At 36.7% G+C, this 17921-nt stretch overlaps 1 long non-coding RNA gene across 2 annotated transcripts in view; it reads left to right on the top strand.

Moving 5' to 3' along the window:
- Window positions 1-17921, top strand: part of LOC136856764 (uncharacterized) — an 89222-nt gene that overhangs the window by 30567 nt on the left and 40734 nt on the right. For both annotated transcript variants that reach the window (XR_010858457.2, XR_010858458.2), the window contains exon 2: window positions 9500-9677. This is a non-coding gene — a long non-coding RNA (uncharacterized lncRNA). The remainder of the gene's footprint in view (window positions 1-9499; window positions 9678-17921) is intronic.

The following is a 17921-nucleotide window of genomic DNA, read 5'->3' as shown; positions in this document are numbered from 1 at the left end:
CCACTGATTGCACCCTTCCTTTCAAAATGTCAGTGAACACCTTCCCTGGTATACTGATTAGTAAGGTTCGGATGTTAAGGAAAAGTCATATTTCATTCGGCCATGATATAGTCTATTATGGATATTGGGTCGCTACCTTCCCATGTGAAGTGGTGAATAACCCTATGCCTGAAGAATGCATTCATAACTGCTAATCCCATGCTAGCACAGAAGTCCAGCAAATGCTTTCCATTCCTATTAGCATCCATATCTTTCTCACATTTACCAGTCACCCTTTTGTATTTTTGTCCAGCTCTATCTATTCTGTATCTTTTCCAGCTCGTATTGAAGTTGCCCATTAACACTATCCTATCCTTGCTGTTGACCCTGACTACAATGTCACTCGATGTCTCATAAAACTTGTCAATTCATCCTCACCTGCACCCTCACATGGTGAATACACTGAGACAATTCTAGTCCTAATTCTTCCAACTGCCAAAGCTACCCATGTCATTTGCTCATTTACATGCCTAACAGAAACTGTGTTGCATGCAGTAGTATTCATGATGAGCAGTTCTACCCCACACTCTGCCCTTCCCTTTTTAACATACCGGGCTAGTTGGCCGTGCGGTTAGGGGCGCACGGCTGTAAGCTGCAACCAGGAGATAGTGGGTTCTAATCCCACTGTCGGCAGCCCTGAAGATGGTTTTCCGTGGTTTCCCATTTTCACACCAGGCAAATGCTGGGGCTGTATCTTGATTACGGCCACTTCCTTCCAACTCTTAGGCATTTCCTACCCCATCGTCGCCATAAAACCTATCTGTGTCAGTGCGACCTAAAGCCACTAACAAAAAAAAAAAAGCAAACACCTTTTTAACACCCATTAAGTACGCTATATAATCTCCTGTCTCTTCCTCGTTATTTGCCCTTATCTGAATATCATTAACTCCCACCACATCCAGATGCATCCTCTTTGCTGCCTCAGCCTGTTTTAGTTTCTTTCTTCCATAAGCCCCATTTGGTCGCCAAGTCGTTTCCAAGGAGTCCCTTGCCTGTCAAATGGGAGTGGAACTCCATTACTCCCATACGTCCGAGACTTACTTAAAACTTCTGAGTGTACTTGGTGAAAATTCTGTGAAGCAGGATACTACCCTTACTTAAACATAATCCCAGTAAGGATCTCTCCTCTAACAGGTTAGGGACCACCAGTGAATTGTATAGTCCTAGCCACCTGAGCGCAAGGTGGGCCATGACTCAGAATAAATCCGAAATCCCTACTCCCATTCCATAGCAACTGGTATCCTCACTCTCGGAACCACTTACTAGGCTGCTCAGCTGTTGCTCATGGTTCACGAACTAGGACGTGACTACAGTACAGTAACCCACACCACAAAATTATATGTAAATTCACTGCATTGTAACACGAACGTAGATCATTTCTGAACTTATTAAGCATATGAGTCGTGTAATCTAAACGTAAACATTTGTGAAATATCAAACTTACTTGAAGTGCACCATTGTGATTCAGCCATACTGACTGTACCATCAAATGAAAGTGTGTCAAAACCATGAGTCAATAAATATTATGTACTTATATGGTCACATACAATTGCCAGAAGTATCTTAAATTGAACTATACAGTCAGCAATGAATTCCAGGGCTATACAAAACGCTCCAATCAATCTAAATAAAACAGTGCAGGCCATGATAATATGGACATGCTAGGCATTATAGGGTTAAGACTGTATTTACTACTAAAAAAAGTCTGTTAGCAATAATTGAGTTTATTTTCCTTCTGTAAGTCAAAATACATTCACTGATAAATTTATATTTACACTAGCCAACATGATTTTGTGGTAAAATAGAAAATACCTTTTTTTAGTGGAAATTGATGCCCTGAGTCTGAAAGTATCACTTTTTTGTATCACATCTAGTTTTGGCACAATTCTGTTTTGTAGTATCTGCATTCATAAGATGTAACGATGAGAGATGTTCTCACGCAACTCACTTCGGAATAATAGTATATTATGTATCAAAGGAGGAAAATACGTGATTATACCCATGTGTGAAGATGGCAGGTTGAGACGTAAGCAAGAGCCAAATTGCCGAGTTCTGTTTTCTGAAAATTTAGATACACAATATTAAGAGCACAAGGGAAGTTGGATTGGAGATAAGACAGAGCAGAGTTGCTATCTTAGACCACTTGTATAAACAGAATTAATTTAAACCCCAGTCCTTATCTGATGTTTATGTTGGGCTGTAATTCCTTTTCAAAATGAATTAGGTTGATATAGTTTTGCTTGAGACACATATCAGCAAGTACCCGTTTAGTGCGTCTTTTATATTCATTTGTATCTGTGAGTGTGTGCATTAATGAGAATATAAAAACAGTGTTTCAGCTGATCGTTTTTCATGAAACTTTTATATTAGTACTTTAAGCATCATGGCTAATGTATCAGGGATGCACAGAAGGCAATGTAAACAAACTCCTTAAACTTTTTGCTACATTTGTAGAATTTATGTGTTCGATTCCGAAGTGTGTAAAATAGACTCCTTAGTGAAGAAACTATTTTTCTTACTTCCAATTGAAAGTTGGAGATAAAGATAAATCTTTTGCACCTCATATTGCATTGAATACCTGTGTCGAGGGACTTCGTTACTAGTATGAGGGAAAACGAAACACAATGCCGTTTGCCATACCATGCAGTGGCAAGACCAGAATAATCAGTTTTGTATGACCAACGTTGTCGGTTACAATAAGAGAAACAAAAACAAAATTAAATATCCAAACCTCTTGTCAGATGTTTGGCCCCTCCTCATGGATCTGACTTACCAGTACCTACTCCACCCGGTAACTTGAGTGATGAAACTGAAAGCAGTTTCTTTGCGATCGGATACAGAAGAAATGGATTTCAAGCCACATCATTATGACACACCAACAAACAAATTTACACAATCGAATTGAATGATCTGAGAAGGGATTTAGAGTTAACCAAAGAAAATAATGAATTACACGACTCAAGACTATGGGAAAAAAATATTTTCTAATCCCGGGTTACACTTTCCTGGTACAGAAATCATGAGAAAGAATTTTGAAAATATTATATTTTGTGATCATCATCATCATCATCATCTGGAGCAGTTTCCAACCACAGGCTGGGTCTGCTTGGAACATAAGATTCTCCATCGTTTTCTGTCCATTCACCACTTTTCTCTCACTCTAGTCCAGTTCCCTGCTCTTGCCTCGATGCTCTTCTTTACACCTTTCAGTCATCTGTCTCTTGGTCTTCCTCTAGGTCCCCTTCTCTTCAACTTCATTTCTAACATCTTTCTTCGTATCATTTCTTCTCCCATTCTCTTAAAATGTCCATACCACTGCAGCCTTGATTTTTCTATTTTTCCTGTAGGGGTACCTCATTTACCATCTTCCAAACTCTCTCATTTCTTACACTGTCCATTCTTGTTAAACCTACTCGACACTTTTGAAACTTCATTTCCACTGCTTGTATTCTACTTTTATCCCTCTCCTTCATCACCCATGTTCCTGATCCATATGTCAGAATTGGCACAAAATAAGTCTTGTATATAACACCTTTACGTCTCTGTGATACATCCCTGTTTCATATCAGTCTTCCTACACTCTTACTAAAGAATCCATTTTCTTCAATTACACTTCCCAGGTATTTAAAGCTTTCAGCTCTTTTCAACTGCTCCCCTCCTAATGTCATGCCATTATACACTTGGTTCTTGTTTCGTGTCATTACCAGCACTTCACTCTTTTGTGCTGAGAAATTCATTCCATAAGATTACCCAACTTCCTCCCATACATTGAGCTGTTCCTGCACTTCGCTCTCATGGTTTCCCCATATTAATAGATCATCTGCGAACAGCACCACTTTCATACTTCTCCTCCAATGGTCTGTGCTACCTTCTGTATTATATCATCCATTACTGCTATAAATAGTAGAGGTGAGAGGGCACTTCCTTGCTTTACACCATTTGTTAACTTAACCATCCAGTTCTTTCGGTTCTGACTTTAACACAGCTTTTGCTTCCATCGTACATATTTTTCACCCTTGTCACTATCTGTTCATTTACTGCTTTTACTCTCATAGCTTCCCAGATCTTGTTCCTACGGACACTATCATATGCCTTCTCTATGTCCATGAAGGCTATCACTAAATCTTCCCCATACTCATAGTGCCTTTCTTGTAGTTGCCTCACGGCTGTTCAGAATCTTCTGCATCAATTGGGAGAGAAAAAATATGATCCTAGCAAGTGGCGCTTTTTTTATTGACTCTTCCAAAAGAAGTCTTAAAGCTTTTTTGCTTCATAACAGCAAAGCACGAAGTAAACATTGGGATACTACATTGATCTGAAAGGGAGCAACTTCAACCAGGATCCAAAAATATCTTGAATGTAAATCTTGTTGACCGTGAAAAAATGTTACTTCCACCCTTGCACATCAAATTGGGAACCGTGAAACAGCATGTTAAGGCATTAGACAAAAATAGTCCAGGTTTGAAATATTTATGCACAAAATTTTCCACATTATCAGATGCAAAAGTCAAAGAAGGAGTATTTGATGGACCAAAGATTCGTAAACTGATGATGGACAAACATTCCACAGAAACAGTGACGAAAATTGAGGAAGATGCATGGTATGCATTCAGAAATGTAGTGAAAAAATTTCTTGGCAACATCAAGGACCCTCTCTGTACAAAGAAATTGTAAGAAACATGTTGGACAAGTTTAACCAACTTGGTTGTAATATGAGCCTAAAGCTTCATTTCTTAGCCACATCTGGACTACTTCCCTCCAAATTTAGGAGCCAGAAGTAAAGAGCAAGGTGAAAGGTTCCACCAGGATCTCATAGATGCCGAATGGCACTACCAGGAATGTTGGGATGTAAATATGATGACCAATTACTATTGGTCGATTCCACATGATGACTCTTCCAGAGAGTCCTCGCGAACTTCAAAAACACGCAAATTCTACAGGAAACAGAAAAATTTGACTTAGTAAATGTGAGTAGCTTTCAATTTATGAATCATTTACTTTGCTTGGTAACTTGTTTAGTTTGTATGTTTTATCTCTCTACTATGCATGCATAATTCAAGCAATACTTCGTATTGAAAATTTTATGTAATGACAAAATAACATTTTGTACAATTACCATTTAACCAGATGTGATATGGCAAAACAGAATTAATTTTTGAATTCGGCGTTACAAAATTAATAAAACCCACACATTTTAGTTTGTACTGAACAATTATTATTATTATTTTTTTTTTTTTTTTTGCAGGCTAGTGTAATTGGCAAGAGTTTCTTTAAAAATTACAATGCAATAATAATAATAATAATAATAATAATAATAATAATAATAATAATAATAATAATAATAATAATAATAATAATAATAATAACAATAATAATAATAATAATAATTGGTACTGTGGTTCTTTGTTTCACAGAGGAATAGGAAGTGCCTGGGTTGAATGGGCAGACAAGCAATATTCAAAATATGAGTTAAACTAGCAAAATTCCAGAAATTTTCTTTCTTTCTTTTGTATTAAAACTTTAATTTCATAACCACAAGTTAACAACTTTTAGAAGAGCAGGCTTGCTTGATAAATCTTTACAACAGTTCAACCACACAGGAGCTCGTCAGCTCCAGAAGATAAAATAAGTGCTAAAAAGCTCTTACACCGGTACAATATGAGCCTATTGGCTCCTAACAGGTACCATTATTAAGGAATTGAGCTCCCCTTTTACATGAACATGATCATGGTAAGTTTGAGTTGATACATTCTCAAATTCAATAGAGGCTAGCCTTAACATGTGATAAATAGACCGAGTCTCTATTACATTTCCGAACATAGGTCACAACCTACTTCACAACCAAGATCAGCCCCATAATGGGCTGTTGATACAGTCTTTCAACAGCCAATTCACCTATTAGATTGAAGAACACAGATCTATCTTACTAAGGTTATTCTTCAAGAAACTTACATACAGAGGCCAAAGACCTCTACTACTAGGCCATAGCAAAACAAATTTAGAAAAGTAATTCTTTACGATAGGCCGATGACAGTTTAGAAAGGAGGTGGACACCAAGCACTCCAAAAATGAAGTGGTCAGATAAAGCAGAGGCTAATCCCATACTATGTGGTGATTAAGAGGGAGAGATATTTCAAGTCAAAAAAGTAAGTTCAATTTCAGAGTTAAAAAAGCTTAGTTATCCAATTTAATTTGAATGGGAGAATTACGAGGGTAACCACTCGTGCTCCCTTACTATCAACCAATTTCCCATAAGGGAAATAATTATTTAAGTTTGGAGACCACCTTACATTACGATGAGAAAAGAAAGACCTAATGGTTACATTTTAAATAAAAAGTGATAAAATCTTCCCTACACTTCTCACGCAGTTAAGTACACTTAGATAAGTTTATTCCGCCATACCTTATTAGTTGGAACTTCTTTTAGGCCATGACCCCCGCCTCCAGCGATTCCCCAAGGGAAAACTCTCTCTCACGACACGCACACAATCACAACAGCAATGCAAGACACTGGGGTGAAAATGTCTCAGCTTGTATATAGAGAGAGAGAGCCGGAAAGATCTAGATGTTTACAATCCAAGGATCGGATTGGGCAGCTTCCCTTAACCAAGAGAGAGACCCAGATTGGTCAGAAATATTATGTTCTAGCTTAAGATAGATTGACGGAATTAGAGGAGGTGGTAGCGGAAGTATGTGCAACTTCGGAACTAAAAATAACAGCAGCATGCTATCAAGTTTACAAACATTGAAATACAAACTTTCTTTGAGGATTAGTTAGAGTTTTACCCTCAGGGGGTCTTTTACTTATCAGTGGCAGAGCCATCTAACCATAGAGGAAAAATCTATTATATCTCGAGGTTCTGAGTCTTTAACAGAGATGGACATAGTATAGAATGGCTCATGGAATACATAGAGTCACTGTACCCCTGGTAATAATAATAATTTCTTTCTATGCAATTTTATTTTAAATTTGTGTAATACAAAACCATTAAGAAGTTTTATTCAGTACTGTACAAAATAATACAATAATAAATTAGTATCACTTTGAAAGAATCTGTTCCTTTTCACTTTAAATTGGATTGGTAAGAATTATTGTTAAGTTTGTTGATCTAATTTAAGTTAATGAAACATTGAATTATTGACCCTTCTGTCCGATTCAAGGTTGGTCTTCAACAAGCTGAAGACGTGGATAAAGAAAAGAAAGCTATCTATGACCTACTGTTAATTATTTCAAAGACAGATTTAAGCTGAAATGCGTTGATGTAATAGGTCTACTGATAGGAGTATGAGGTGCTATACTTTGCTTTTTTGAGGAATTTCCAAAAAATATCACATTCCAACTTCCGTATGAGATCACCATAGTACTAAAGAAGAGTTGTCAAATTCAGAATCATCACCTTAATCCACACCTCTAGGTGTTTGAAATTTATTCAGTCAGAACAGTCCTTCAGTTCTCGATACACGTAGTACTATTCAAGTGTGTTTGTTTGTATAGATTTGCAAAGTATGTAGTGTACCACCTGCATTTCAAATTAGATAAATATGAAACTTACCAGCTACCAATATATCATCACTATCATTGTTTTTACCAATCAGTACTTGTGATGTTGCTTGATGAATAAGCTAAGCTTTTGTTGATTTAGGTACGCCTCAGTTTTGTGTACACTGACTGAGATATTTTCATTATGTATGATAACTATTCACACAGCATGCCTTTGGAAAAATTGAATCATCCCCATAAAGGAGATGTATTTTCTAAGTAAGGATTGTTTTTCAGTTAAATATGAACTACCAGGCGAGTTGGCCATGTGGTTAGTGGTGCGCAGCTGTGAACTTGCATCTGGGAGATAGTGAGTTTGAACCCCACTGTCAGCAGCCCTGAAGATGGTTTTCCGTGGTTTCCCATTTTCACACCAGGCCTGTACCTTAATTAAGGCCACGGCCGCTTCCTTCCCATTCCTAGGCCTTTCCTATCCCGTCATCACCATAAGACCTATCTATGTTTGAGCGACGTAAAACAAATAGCAAAAAAAATATATATATATATATTAAAAAAATGAACTACTAAACATTTGTGGGAAATTTATTCTCATATTAGATTCTATATACCTTCATTTACTTTCCCACTTAGTTTCCATAGTTATTTAAACATTTATTGTCTGTTAGGTCATCAGCCCAGAGGCTGGTTGGATCCTCAAATAGCACCACCAAAGGTTATGCGGTTATAAGGAAACCGCAAAAACCAATGGCAGCACCAAAATGAGGCATACTAGGCAAGACGAGGAATGAGGTAGTTTGCCATTGCTTTCCTCACTGGGTCAAAAAGTGCTATTGCAGCATGACTGATCCTATGAGCAACACCTTTCATAACACTCAGATGCACTAGTCGTGCTCTGAATGTCATTACTCAGCACCACCCATACCTCAGCAGCTTCCATATTGTCACAGCCATGGATGAGACTGGGACTTCGGTGGAAGCTACACTTTACTATGGCCTGTGCCAAGAAAACATTTATTATAGCATGTAAAACCATATATTTTTGCAGACTTTCGTTATAGAAGTCTGCCGCCTGTGAGTAAGACTATTCCTGAATCACGTGTTTTGGGTGTGAAAACGTATGCCCCATAGTACAAAACACATGCATTGCCAAGATAGTTACAAACGATGTCCGTTTATGGGCAAGTGGTACCAGGAGTCATTGTTCCTACATATAAAATTACATTTGTACCAGTTTTCAAGAGATTTTGGCAAACGATCCTTATGAAAACGTCCTTCATAAAATGATTTTGACCCCAATTTGTTTGTATCTGTAGAACATCTCTCTAGTTCCAAAGTGTTACTATTCCTTAAGGCTTTTTTTATCATTTTTAATATTATTCACTGAGATGATGAGAAGAGACTAACGAAAAGGATTTTCACAATACTAGACAGCAGACCTAAAGTGTCGGACAAATGGTTCAGGGAGGTGAGAAAGGATCTCAAACAGGTGGGACTAAATTCAGAAGACATCTCAAACCAAACAAAGTTTAGGTCAGTGATCGACAGATTTCAGGGATTCCATGACAAACCAAAACTTAACCGTGGGTGGACGGAAGAAAGAAGACAGGCTGCCAGAGAAAGGATGCTAAAGTTCTGGGCTGTGAGAAAGGCTTCCAGAAACATGTAATTGTTACCTAACGTGGTCTCTAATGGCCGTAAACGAATATATATATATATATATATATATATATATATATTCACTGAGATGGGGTAAGCATATATAAGCAGGCACCACTCATAACAGACATTTTGGGAGAACCACTGATATTTGTGTCAAATCTCATTGTATTTAATTTTTCCAAATATTTAATAGAAGGAGAATTTATATGAGATGGTCCGTGCGTGAGATATGTGTTCTTGTCATTAGTTTGTTGAAAAGCTGTTTTGAGTTGTCATTGGATAACAGTATTTTATTTTCAGGTGTGTGGCAACCTGTTTTAGTACAGCTGTGATTCAGTGAAGTATGGCACCAAGGATTGGCTACACTATTGAAGAAATGGAGAAGTCTAAGAGACGTCGCAGAAGTCGCTGGGATGTTACTCCTGAGGACCTTGAAAGAATGAAGAAAGAGGAAGTAAGGGAAGTCTCACCTTGCAAGGTAGGGAGTATTCTAATTCATTAATTATCTTTATCCATTTACCAATTTTTTATATGACCATAAGTTTAACTATTATCTAGCATAGCTCTAACAGAAGGAGTATCAAGCTGGGTGGTTCTCCTGTTCAGTTGTCAATGTTTGAAATAATGACTATCACTTTCATAAATTGCCAAATAAAGCAAATCAGTTACACAATTGACAGCAAAATATGAAGGAGTTGTTGGAGGGTTGTTCTTCTTGTAGCAAACAAAAAAAGTTGAAAATTGTCAGTTTGTCAAGATAGCTGAAACAAGTTGTGATTGCTCATGTAAAATCCATTTTTATTTTTTTATGGTTGGTTTTTTGTGCTAGTCATACAGAAAGAGCTGCAGATTTGAGACTTTGCCACAGGGTAGATCTTACATCAGTAGCAAAATCTAGACCTTTACTACTGCATATCTGCAGATTCACTAGTTTTTCACTTTTGCTAGTTTGCCAGAGGAAGACTATATGTATACATCAGGCAAATGTGAATTGAGAATGGGTGTGATCGCCAAGTGGCATAGTCACTGGCTGTTACCAAGGTGGTTAAGGTTCAAATCCTGGCCAGTGCTTATGGGCTTTTTGAAATAAAAAGTCACATCCTTATGGTTTGGATTCCATGTAAAAATGGGGTCCGTTGGGTCTGATCATGATATCAACAGTTGCTTAAAACTACAAGTTTACTTTTAGCTTTGCTCTGTTTATTGAGAACTAGCTGTTACCTGTGACTTCACTCGCGTGGATTTCACAATTTGATAAAAGTAATCATTCCTTGGTACTGCACTAAGACTTTATCTGCAAATCCCTAAAATAAAAATTCACCAAAAAATGTGTTTCATTTACCCAGATTCTCTTTGTAAACCACGTTTATGGTATTGCCTTATGGGGTTAAGAAGACCATGCGACATACTGTAGAAATTCGTATGTGCAAAACAATCCTCTCTCAAGTCGAAAACAAAAAAATATGTTTATTTTTAAAGGAGATTCCAAATACCTATTTCCATGTCTGTAACATCTTCAGTTTTTGAGATATAATTATCCCCATAAAAATAATTCAACCCCTTTATCAGACCTAACTGGATTTTCCGAAAGCAAAGGACACAGGTTTCTTTATTTTTAAAAGAGATTTCAAATACCAATTTTCACGTCTGTAACATCTTGAGATATAAGTATACTCATAAAAATAATTCAACTCCTTTCTCATTTCTTTTCACCCCTGTTAAGTGGCTTTTCCGAAAACAAAACACGCGTTTCTTTATTTTAAAGGAAATTCCAAATAAGCAATGTTAACGTCTGTAATATCTTCAGATTTTGAGATATATGTCTTCTCAAAAAAGAATTCAACTTCTTCACTTCTTTCTACCAATTCCCCACACTCCTCCCTTAAATGGATTTTCCAAAAACAAAAAAAGTAGGCGTTTCTTTATACTTAAAGGAGATTCCAAGTACCAATTTTCACATTTGTAATATCTTCAGTTTTTGAGATGTAAGTATCCTCATAAAAAGAGTTCAACTCCTTTTTCACTTCTTTTCAACCCCACCCCTTTAAGTGGATTTTCCAAAAACAAAAATACAGGTTTCTTTATGTTTAAAGGAGATTCCAAATACCAATTTTCACATCCAGAACTTGTCAAGTTTTTGAGATATACTCATTATAAAAATTCACTCATTTTTCACTTCTTTTCACTCCCCCTTTAGTGGATTTTCTGAAAACAAAATAGTACATATTTCTTTATTTTTAAAGGAGATTCCATGAACCACTTTTCATATCTGTGACATCTTCAGTTTTTTGAGATATTTTTACCCCCCCCCCCCAAAGTGGATTTTTTGAGAACAAAAAATGACTGTTTCGTTATTTTTAAAGGAGACTTCAAATACCAATTTTTTATGTCTTTAAACTGTTAAGTTTTGAGATATACTCATTTTAAAAATTCACTCCCTCTTTTTACCCTTTTAGCGACGGAATATCCAAAAATCCTCTCTTAATGAGCACTTACACTGTAATATAAATGTATTACCAAAATTTTCATTCTTGATGTTCAGTAGTTTTGGCTCAGCAGTTATGAATCAGTCAGTCAGGACATGTTATTTTATATGTATAGATGATCATCAATCCAGAGACCTGTTTTACAGAAGTAAGATGTCTAACAGCAGAGTTCAAACTGAGATTGTAAATAATAATCAAGAGAACCAGATAGTGTCCAACTTCAATGGCACAATTGAGCTTTGAGAAACTATTCTCAAAATCTTGGATGGTAGAACAAATTCTGGTTTTTTTAAATACCAACCAAAGAATTTCACAAACCATATATTGTGAGAGTAGACCTGCATTCAAAAATCTTAAGCAGGGGAAATTTGTAGGACTAGATGGAATCACAGTAAATTTTTTGCAATTAGTAGAGGAGTATGGGATAGTCTTACTGAACAAAATATGTCAACAGCTATGGTATAGAATGCATGGTTTTGGGTGTGCTGCTAAACTGCTCTTGCCATTTTCTTGCTTCAAGCTCAAAGGCTCCCCTCTCCGTCTCTTCAAGACTTAAATGAGTCATTATGCAGTCCATGACTGATGTGTTCCTTACACAGGTCATACATAACCTTTCAGTTGTTTCAAACTGCCAGTGAAAATTGATTACAACAGAATTGAAGGAGAAGGTTGTTCTTGAAGATAGGCGAATTTATTTGAAACACTAAATAGAAAATAGCATACAGCAAAATATTCAGTGCTGTAAATCACACTTGTGTGAAGCTAGGTACTTGTGCTAGTCGTCGACCGCTACTGGTTTGTGAGAGTACATTTTTCTGCTGCAATTCTTTTTTAAGTCTTTTGGCTCTGTAGATATGTCGCTGATGACTGATCAAGCCAACCTTCGCATAAAACATGCGGCCACACAGGTCGCATCTGAAGTTTCCGCTTTTCATGAGTTTCAATTTCTTGTCTGCAACGCGTTTGCTCATACAGTGAGACACCTTCTGCAGTAACTTTGCGACAAAGGATACGGTTTTGTGGAGTTGTTGCCCAGATGTTAGCATTTATGTTGGTGCTATTCATAGTCTTCTTAAGCTGGTCTTTATAGCGTTTCAGAGGAGTGCTTTGCCTTTTGCCATGACCAATCTCACCATAAAAAAGTTGTTTAGGCAGTCGGCTATCATTCATACACTGGATGTGACCAACTCATCTAAGCCGACGGGTGATAATGAAGGCTTCTATGCTGTTCATATGCACTTTGTCAAGAACTGCCACATTGCTTATGTAGTCATCCCATTTAATATTCATGATGGATCTAAGTTTCTGCTGATGAAAGCATTCCAGTTTCTTTATGTCATGATAGTAAAGTGTCCAGGTTTCACATCCATGTAGTGATGATGTTATGACTACAGCTTGGTACACCGTTAGTTTGGCATATACTTTGAGATACTTATTCAAGAAAACTTAGTAGAAGAGGCAGCCGTAAGCTGCATGGGCAGAGTGTATTTCTATTTTCCACATCCTTCTGCTAGTGTGCATACAATAGCTGATCTGTTTTAAGCCAGGATGTTTTGTTTGTCAGGTAGAATAAGGCATACCTGCCAACTTTCCCGATTTAGGCGGGACTCTCCCGATTTTCGACAGTTTTTCTCGCCTCCCGATTATTCTAATATTTCTCCCGATTTTAGCTTATTTTAGTGAACTTTAAACATTTGTTTTCAAATCCCACAATTTCAGCTTTGTACGCAAGTGGCCTCTTTGAAATGAAAAATATCCACGTTTATTAATACGAGAAATGACCACGAATGTGCGATGTTTATTGAAACCTGTGTATCGCGACGCGTATATCGACTGTCAATCTCTCGTTCTCGCGTGCTATGTTCCTGTTCATTCGCATCAGTCTAGTCGATTCTAGAGACTAGTCGCTAGATTTGGAGTCCTTTTTTAGTAATTTAGTGACAGAATTTCAAAGATAACGACTAATGACTTTTCTAGTGATTTTAGGAGCCATTTGGAGACAATTCTGGGCGAGTTTTAATTTATTACTTGAGAAAATTAATATTGCGCTTCTCGTAATCGTGCGGGTGCGTGATGCAGTACATTAATCTATGCATTTTCTAAGTAATGGCATCTAAGTGTATGACTGATTCTACTATTTTCGGAAGATTTATCAGAGACCGATCATTTCACTCACATACTTCCCGTGAGCCTCATATAACAACAGTCGTGTTTTGAGACAATAAGTGTTATAATATACGGTACCATAGAACTCCTGTATTGCGCAAGACATGTAGAATAAGCTGTTTTGAGCAATTGTATCTCCTGATTCCTCCCGACTTTTCCTGATTTTCATATCGAAATCTCCTGATTTTTTGTTTTGTAATGTTGGCATGTATGATAAGGCATTATATCTCATGAGCAAACATTTAATTAGTGTGTGTGGAGAAGATGTAAATTAAACCATGTGGCATAATTGTATGTTAATAATGTTCAGAATGGGTATGTAACTTCAAAGCTTTTCAGTCTGTTGAACATACAAATTCAGTATAAATATTTCACTATAACATACCTGTAAATAAACACACTAATTTTTATTAATTTTTTTGCTAGTGGTTTTACATCGCACCGACACAGATAGGTCTTATGGCGACGATGGGATAGGAAAGGCCTAGGAGTTGGAAGGAAGCGGTTGTGGCCTTAATTAAGGTACAGTCCCAGCATTTGCCTGGTGTGAAAATGGGGAAACCACAAAAAACCACCTTGAGGGCTGCCGACAGTGGGGTTCGAATCCACTATCTCCCGGATGCAAGCTCACAGCTGCTCACTCTAACTGCATGGCCAACTTGCCCCTGTAAACACACTATTAAACAAGGAAAATAAATTACACACTGTTAAACAAAGAATGACATGTCTCGTTCTTAAAAGAACATCATCAGATTCTATCAACTCACACTCAACATTTGGAAATATTTATTTTTCTCCAAACACTTAGGAATTTAAAATTTGGAACTTATCTTAATGAAGTCCTGCTTTGTCTCCACTCCAGCATACAATGCGAGGATGTTAAAAAAACTTTTTCAGTGGCTCGAATCCAACCGGCTGCCAGTCTGTTGACCTTCCATTGTATCATGCCCCTCACCCTGGTCAGGTCAGTGACGTGCTGCACTTTCCTGTCAGGTGCTTTACCCCCAGTGTTCCCTTATTATTATTATTATTATTATTATTATTATTATTATTATTATTATTATTGTTATTGTTATTGTTATTGTTGTTGTTGTTGTTGTTGTTGTTTAGTTTTTGTAGGGTGTTATTTTTAGTGATAAATGGTAATCTAAAAGATTGTCACGAGTGGCACATATGGTGTGTAAATTCAAAGAATATATTACACATATGAATATCCTAACCCACATTGCAGACCTTTAAGTCAGAGATTACCTCCTGTGAGATTCATTAAGCGCTAATGCAAAACAGTGTAAATGTTATCCAGATGTTAATTAAGTAAGGTGAAACCGAGCGAGTTGGCCATGCGGTTAGGGGTGCGCAGCTGTGAGCTTACATTCGGGAGATAGTGGGTTCAAACCCCACTGTCGGCAGCCCTGAAGATGGTTTTCCATGGTTTCCCATTTTCACACCAGGCAAATGCTGGGGCTGTACCCAGACATCAGATGCTGTCTGTTAGCATCCCTAATGAGGTTGTATGATTGTGATAGACTTGCGACTTCTTGTGTTCCTTATTTTGTACCCTTTCCTATCCCATCGTTGCCATAAGACCTATTTGTGTCAGTGCGAGGTAAAACAAATTGTAAAAGAAGATGAAAGAACAGTTTTATTTTAATGACCTGGCAAAAAATTGCCCCTTTAATACTTTTAGCCTACATTATTGAAATAAATGTTTTCATTAGAGTAATTATTATTACTTCAGTAATAATTGGGTCGCTAGGGGGCCTTACCGTAAGGCAAATAGGGGGGGATTTTTATAAACTTTATTGTCTTTCAGGTTGTTTTCTTATTTTTTCTTTTTATGTGATTAAAATTTAGATTGCTTCTTTAATATTCAAAGATTTACTTTTATTTTCAATGTGCAAGATTTTTAAATCTGTGTTTTTATTTCTTGTTTAACAGTGTGGTTTCTTTTAAGTTATTTTTTATTTTTTATGGTATAATATTTATATTGAACTTGTGTGTTCAACAGACTGATAACCTTTTAAGTTACGTTTAACAGATACAACACTTCCTTCTTAACAAAGAATGGGTATGTGCATACTCAAAGTCTTTATGCTTATTTATGGTACTATTTTCTGCAGGGCCAATGACCTAGGTGTTTTGCTCCTTAAAACAACAATCATCATCATCATCATCATCATCATCATCATCATCTTTATCTTTTCTGCATATACAGGATGACTCATAAGTCTGTTAACATTTGATGAGGCAATACTTCATGGAATATTGGAGGTAGAGAGGTAATAATTAACACACATGATTGCCAGACTTGGGGTTTTATTGACACCAAAATAAAGTTCAAAAATGACCAACAGATGACGCTTCATAGGATACACAAGCAATAATTAGCATAACAATCGACGTTTAGCAAGGACTATATTCTTTATAACACCTGCTCAACATGTCGGCCGTCATTCATCAACAGTACCTGTAGTCGAGTGACAATGTTGTGAACATCACTGTACTGCATATCTAGGTATTGTGAGAAATTGCCATCAGATGCTGTCTGTTAGCATCCCTAATGAGGTCGGGCGATCGTGATAGACTTGCGACTTTTTGTGTTCTTTATTTTGATGTTAATAAAACCCCATGCCATGCCAATCATATGGGTCAGTCTCTCTAACTCCAATATTCCGTGAAGTATTGCCTCGTCAAATGTTAACAGACTTTTAGGTCACCCTGTATATGTGAAATAGTAACTAGATGTTAAACATACCCCATGCCGTGTGTGTTAACTCATGGAGGCCTAAGTCTCACAAGCCCAAGTTAAATGGTTTGATTGTGGGCCATAAGCATTTTAATGAATACTTATTCAACAAAAAGAATGCATTATTTAAATTTAGGAATTTCAATGCCTAAATGCTTGCCTATTCCCACATTTTGGCTGATGATGACGCAAATCAGCGTTGAAACTAGTTCCAAGTACAAATACATGTTATAAATAAACTATAACATTTTTGTATTGAAAAGAATGCATTAGTCGCACGTTAGAATTCTGGTGACTTTACAAGACCATTTTTGTTTGTATTCTGTATTCACTGGAGGAAAATGCTGGGATGCGGTAGTTGTATTGCATGGTCCGTTTTCACTAGATCAGATGTAACTAGCCTAAGTTTACAGATAACATTAACCCTTTGATTTCATATGTTGGAAATGTTCCATCATCATGTTCTGTTGCATTCATATGCTGGAATACGTTTATTTATGGAACAGTGCACGTTAACAGTGGCGTGAAATTTTAGCAACTTTCAGTAAATATCATGTCTGTAAAGTAGCAGTAGTAGTCTTTGGAATTGAGTTTCTTGTCATGACAGGGAGTCATTGAATGAAAAGTCACACTTCATTTAGCCACATGTTCAGAAAACCGCAATGAGTGTTCTAACAGATTGAATGAAGAAAAATGAAGAGAACTTGCTTCTTCTAAACCTCTTAAATGAAACTAGGCCTTCAGTAAGTTATTTGCTTTGAGACATGTTGCCCATACAGTAAAGGTAAATAAGAGAGTCTCTACAAATTCTGTATTTCCAGTAAAAACTTCTTAGCCTTAAGAATAGATGGCAGTAATTTACATCCATACTTTACCCCAAAGAAAAAAATTACAAATAGAGTTATGTAATTAGTAGGGATCGGAAGTTTATGCCCTAAAATCTGTATAAATACGTATGCATTTTATGCCCTAAAAAGTACCTAAATATTCAACAAAATATACATCAGCAATATGAGCTTATTTCCATAAAATAAAATAATTATCTGTAACTTACTTCATTTTTCATGAATATTAAAGTTATAGCCTCATCATTCCTGAAATTTTCACTATTGCAGTTAACAGCTAGGTAACTAGGGACTGACAGATGCTTTCCAGGGTCAATCTTCGTCTGTTGTCCCTCACCAATGCTTTGTAACATGAAAAACTCCATTCTACATTGCACGAAGTGACAGGGGCATTCACAAATATTGCCAACTGTTCTGTAGATAATGATTGTTGTGTTGGTTTTGTGGTTCTAGAACATTTACAGTTTAAAGCAGTACAT

This window comes from Anabrus simplex, chromosome 1 (assembly GCF_040414725.1).
Source record: "Anabrus simplex isolate iqAnaSimp1 chromosome 1, ASM4041472v1, whole genome shotgun sequence".
Classification (NCBI taxonomy): domain Eukaryota; kingdom Metazoa; phylum Arthropoda; class Insecta; order Orthoptera; family Tettigoniidae; genus Anabrus; species Anabrus simplex.
The sequence above is the reverse complement of the archived record's forward strand: the minus strand, read 5'-3'. Positions and strand labels throughout refer to the sequence as shown.